The sequence below is a fragment of the Psammomys obesus genome, unplaced genomic scaffold (genome assembly GCF_907164565.1).
Source record: "Psammomys obesus unplaced genomic scaffold, mPsaObe1.curated_primary_1811, whole genome shotgun sequence".
NCBI lineage: Eukaryota > Metazoa > Chordata > Mammalia > Rodentia > Muridae > Psammomys > Psammomys obesus.
In genome coordinates, this window is record NW_026596034.1 from 33,093,265 (window position 1) to 33,099,264 (window position 6,000).

Genomic DNA, 6,000 nt, shown 5'->3' on the forward strand with positions numbered 1-6,000 from the left:
GAGGAGTGTTTGTTCAGGTGGCATTTCTTGGGAAACCACAAAGGTACTACTCAGTTGTTCTGAAGGTGCTTCTGTGCCCATGCCCAGCTAATTGCCAGCTTGGGCATGGATGTTTCATTAGGGACTCAGCTACTTCAGACACACTGAGACTCCCACCTATTGAGACTCCCATCTTAAGGAAGGTTCCTTTGTCTCAGTCCCACTTCCCTCTTGAATTCTTTTTCCTCTAATCCATATTCCTACTCGTTCTCCACTGTCATCGAGTTTTCTCTCTCTCTTCCTTGGAGTTACCATCTCCTTTCACCTCCTTCTCCATGTCCTTTTTTTTCGGTTCTTTGCTACTTCCTGGTGGGTTAAAACCCAAGACTCAAATGTCAGTCTTTTCTTCTCCATTATCAGCCATCCCCTTAAAGAGAGACACCTTCGATTGTCTTGTTTTCTCTTAACTGTGGCCCCTAGGCTGATGACTCCCAAATGTACATAAGCCTAACACTGCAAGTATTTATAGGCACGGTCCAGTATCCCAGTATCCAGAAGTGGATTTCGTCTGTCCACCCCCACCTGGTGTCAGCCACATCTCTACACTCTAACTCTCAGATTATTTAGTCTTGTTTTGTAGTTTCTTGGGCCCCTTTGAAAAAGATTTATTTTTTTTTTTAACTAATTAGTACGTAGGTGTGTCTGTGTGAATGTATGCCATGTGTGTGCAGGGGCCCTCAGAGGGAGGCCAGAAGAGGGCTTTAGATCTTCTGGAGATGGAGTTACGGGTTGTGAGCTGCCATGTGGGTGTTGGGAACTGAACTCCTGTCCTCTGGAAGAGCAGCAAGCACTCTTAAGCACAGAGCCACCTCTCCATCCCTCGAGCTCTCTTTTAATTATTTGTATTTGGGTGTGGGGGACATACGCCGTGGAATGCATGTGACGGCCAGAAGACTCCTTGGAGGGCCAGCTCTGTCGGGCTTCGCCTCAAGTGTCTTCTCTTACGAAGTCATTGCACAGGCCCCACACTCTCTCTAATTTCTCCAGTTTCACGATGGCGTCCTAAGTAGGGGGACACTTCAGGGCCTCAGCAAGTTAGGCTTTGTGTCTACTGCCAGTCTAGATTCATTTTGAGCTTTACTTAGTGCGTCTGTCTGTGCGTTCATGCGTGTGCGCGCATGTGTGTGTGCATCTATATGCTTGTATGTGTGGAGGCTAGAGAATGATAGTGGTCATCCTCTTCATTCACTGTTTATGTTCTTGAGACAGAGTCTCAATGAACCTGAATGAGCCCTTTCAGCCGGCCTGTCCAGCTAACAGCCCCCTGGACCTCTTCTCTCCACCGTGCAAGTACTGGGGTTCCACGACCGGACTGCAATGCCTGATTTTTACATGGGTGTTGGAATCTGAACTTAGGTCTTCATGCTTTCACAGCAAACACTTTATCCTCAGAGCTATAATCCCCACCTGGACAGAGATTCTATAAATTGTCCTGGAGTTGGTACAAGTGTCCCACCCATTTACTGTCTCTTTGCTGCTGGTGAATTGAAGAAAGTGTTAAGTTATAACTTATAATAAGTTAGAACTTACAGCTTATAACATAACAAATAAATAACTGGAGTTTATAGACACAGAAGGTTATATGGGGGAAGAATTTGAACCTGTTGTATATACCAGGAACTCTAGATAGTGAAAGTTTGTGTTGAGGTCTCCTATAAAGTTTAGAGTGATTTATAACTCACACTATCAGAGGCTCTCATAGCTTCAGGTACACAAGAATAAAACATTATTGAATGGATACAGACCAAGCTCAACCAAGGAATGTGACCTGCCTCAACATAGGAGGTAGTTAAAATGGGAGTGCTGGCATGTCTCTCTACCCATGGATGAGGACAGCACTCAGTCCTTCCTGGAGAAGCATCTTTGGGCAGTGGGTGACGATTAAGAGACTCACAACTCAAAGTCAAGTGCAGAGAGTGGGTGTCTCTCTTTCTAAAGAGTAAGCAATATGTACATATATACATTTATATATACATATACTACATATACATATACGAGGAGTATTTGTTAGTTACCTATGAATTCACATAGTCAGCATGCGTTTAGTGAGTGTTCACTGTGTTCCAGGACGTGCTCTTGTCAATTTCCTCACGTCTTGTGACCAACATAGATGGTGTCTTCAAGTTCTGGTGGGTAACCAAGAGCAATGGCAATACCCTGTATTGTGTTTTCTTTTTTTGGGGGGTATCTCCAGAATGCCCCAGTCAACAACTTGAGGGGAGGTTTCCCACCCCTGGCATTGGGCTTTTTATTTGCTGATAAAATACCCTGAGCAAACCGCAACTTAGGAGTGAAAGGGCTTCTTTTGGTTCAGAGTTTCAGGACACTGTCCATCACAGCAGGGAAGCTGCAGAGGCGGGAGACTGAAGCAGGTGGTCTATAGCCACAGCCAAGAACAGAGAGAAACACATGCATTTTAGAACTCAGCCCAATCCAAGGGGATGGGGGCAGGGTCTTCACCTGCCAGTTCACACAATCAAGACAGACCCCCAGAGGCACGCTCTCAGACTAACCTGATCTCAGTAGTCCTCACTGAGACTCTCTTCCTGGGTGACTGTGTTGTGTCCAGTTGATAGGCGAAGCTGACCATCAGAGGACTATTAGGAGGTGATGGTGGAATTGAGGAGTTGTGGGGAATGGCGGCAATACAGGCAGGGGGTGGCTTGGGCCAGGCGAGCTGCTGTGGATGTGGGTGGAAACTGTTAGGCAGTGGCTACCAACACTTGGTGAAGGACCAGGTGTGCGCCGAGTCACGGAGCAGAGTGGGGAGAGTCCAGAGCCTCCACACTGTGCTGTTAGAAGGAGGCAGCTGCCCTTGCTGAGACGGGGAAGGCTGGGGGTGAAGTAAGCTCAGAGCGTGAAATTAAGAAGGGGGAGGTAGAGCGAGTTGTGAGGTGGTAACTTCAGAGTAGAGGGAGGAGAAATGGGACGGTAGGGAGGAAAGAAGAGAAGAAGCTTAAGTTAAGAGAGCTGAGAGACGCCCTAGGATGCAGCCTGTGTGGTGGCTGAGACGCCACAGAGGTGATGGGAGGGACAAAGGGCCTTGTGGGAGGGTGGAGCTGTCTTTTCTGCTACCTGGGCTAGGGTGATTTTGTGGGTGTCCAGGGATATTGTATTGCCACAAACCAGGCAGCCTCAACATTCAGAATGCAATCCTCTGACAGTCTGAAATCAACTGGATGGCCACGGCCCCTCTGAACGTTCTAGAAGAAGCTACTGCCCAGCATTTCCGTGCTTCTGCGGCTTCCAGAAATCAGACTGTGGCGTTGTGTCTAGCCTCAGCCTCGACCTTCGCTCTGTGTCTGTCTCTATCTTCTCTTCAGATTATTTATTATTATTAATGACTTTATGTGCATGAGTGTATTGCCTGCATGAACATATGTGTGCTGTACACATGCAGTACCCACAAAGGTCAGAAATCAGTTCAGAAATCAGGAACCCTGAAACTGGAGTTAGAGGTGCTTATGAGCCACCATGTGTGTGTTGGGAACCGAACCACAGTCCTCTGCAAGAGCAATGAGTGTTCTCAACTGCTGAGCCATCTCCTTTGTTCCTGTTTAGATGCTTATGAAGGAACACATCATTGGGGCATTTAGACCCCTAATTATATCTGCGCGGTCCTCTTTATCTATAAGGCTGTATCCACGGCTCCTGGCCTAGTGGATGGGCATATAGCTTTTACATTCCCGTTACAACCGCTTTTCAATAACCTCTTTCATCAGTCTCATTCTGACTCCCAAACACAGAGGCAGCAGGGGCAGCAGGATGCTTGGCTTTGCACGCCCAAATTCCGTTTTGCGAGCCGTCGAGGGAGATTGAATTTAAGTTGAACTCAGGGAGTAGAGAAGGCAATGATAGATAGAGCTGTAAAAGGGTACAAGCATCTTGGGACTTGAACCAGACAGTCCCTGGGATTGGGAATTTGAGCCAATCTTAGATCCCAAAGCAGAGGAGTTTCCAGCTAGTAACCTGAGTTATAAAGATGTAAAATATGACCACACCACAGATTCCACTTTGTGACACAAATTCCTTGCTTTAAAGATATTGTAACCATTTTTCCAAGTCATTAAATATTCTACAATAATGTGATTTTTAATGGCCGCCTATCAGTCCATCAAATGAAAGTTTACTGTTGTTTATATAACGAATCCTTTATGGTAATCCACTGGGGATGTTTTTACATTATACATATGATAAATATTGCTGAAATGAACAACTTTTGTGATAAATCATCATGCACATCTTTGATTATTTTCAAATGGGCTCATTTTAAGTAACCACGAACCATGAATTGATGTTTTGCAATAGCAGTTCTGCTCACTCTTTTCCTCATGAACAAAAACTTCTCCTTCAGGCAGAAAAAAAAATGGATGAAAAGTTCTGGGAACATCTGTCTTATAGTCTGATACAGTTTTGGTATTCTGCTGTACTCCCAAATTTTGAAATGTCTTATCTCTAATCATTTCACACCAGCTTTTATTTCCCTTCTAGAGACACAGGCATGAGTACCTGCCTCCTGGTGGCTTGGAACCATGGCTACCAGAGAAAAGCAGGATTAGAGTTTTGTTTCTTTCATTGCAGCAGTATTTCTTCAGTGTTTGTGGTTCAAGGAAGATGGAAAAAAAGCAAGGAGAAGGACAGGGCAGGAGCTTTTATTGAGACAGAAAGGACTCCTCAGATAAAGGATACCTTTGAAAACCATGGCATCCTTTTACTCAGACTATCTTAGTGAGAAAGATAAGGCATGTGTTCATGTTGGTTACTTTCTTATCTCTGTGGGGGGAAAACATCGGACAAAAGCAACTGAAGGGAGGAAGGGAGGAAAAAAAGGAAGGAAGAGACAAGCAACTGAAGGAAGGGAAGAAGAAAGGAAGAAAAAAAAAGGAAGGGAGGCCAGAGGGATCATCATTGTGGCTCTCAGGAGGGGTCATTGTGGCTCACTGTTTGAGGATAAAGTCTGTCATGGTTGTGAAGCCATGATTATGATCGCATCACACCCACAGCCGGTGGTAGAGAGAGATGAATGCTGGTGTTCATCTCTCTCTCTCTCTCCTTTCCATTCTCGTGAGATGATGTCGCCTATCTTCAGGCTGGGTCTTTCCTTCTCAGTGCATCCTTCCCAGAAACACCTTCATAGATACATCCAGATGTGTTTCCATGGTGATTCCAAAACAAAAAACAAAAAAACAGTCCAGTTGTTGGTGAAGATGAGCCATCCTGATATTTTCTCAATTATTGCTGAGTAGGCTGGGGCTCATAGCAAGGAGGCCACATTGCTGATTAAGTAGCAGAAATGAAAGCTTAGCAGACTTGAACCCAGGATATGCCGGTGAGGGCCACCGTATCTCTGCATTTTTGAACACTGGTAATATTTCAGACTACAGCATAAGGAGTTATGTATGTATGTCGGCATTCAGTTTTGTCAAGTTACGCTGGACTGGCTGCATGCACAAACGTGTATTTCTAACACTCAATGCACATGTTATACACACACACACACACACACACACACACACACACACACACACACAGAATTTCATGTCAAAACAATGAAAAAAGCTACAAGCTCTGAAGACATTATTGTAAGAAAGTCAATTCTATCTCATAGAAACCCAGGACAGTGCCTTCAGCAGTGGTCTTTATCTCCCCAGGGACTGGTAAAAAGTAGAATCTGTGTCCACAACTTCTTGGAGAAACCACAGTCTCTGCTCAGTGGCCACAGCCCTTTGCCATCTCCACCTGGACAAACAGTTGCTCTGACGTGGTGTCCAACACAGAAGGCTCTGTGAATCTACTTCCCCACCCCCAACATTGGAAGGATCTGGCAAGATTTCCATCCCAGCTTCCCTACTCTGTCCTGGGTAGAATTCTAATTCTTTCCCCATGTTCTTGTAAAGAGAGACAGCAGATATAAAATCAAGAAGCTCTAAGGCTAAGACTGAGAAAAGAGAGAGACATCTG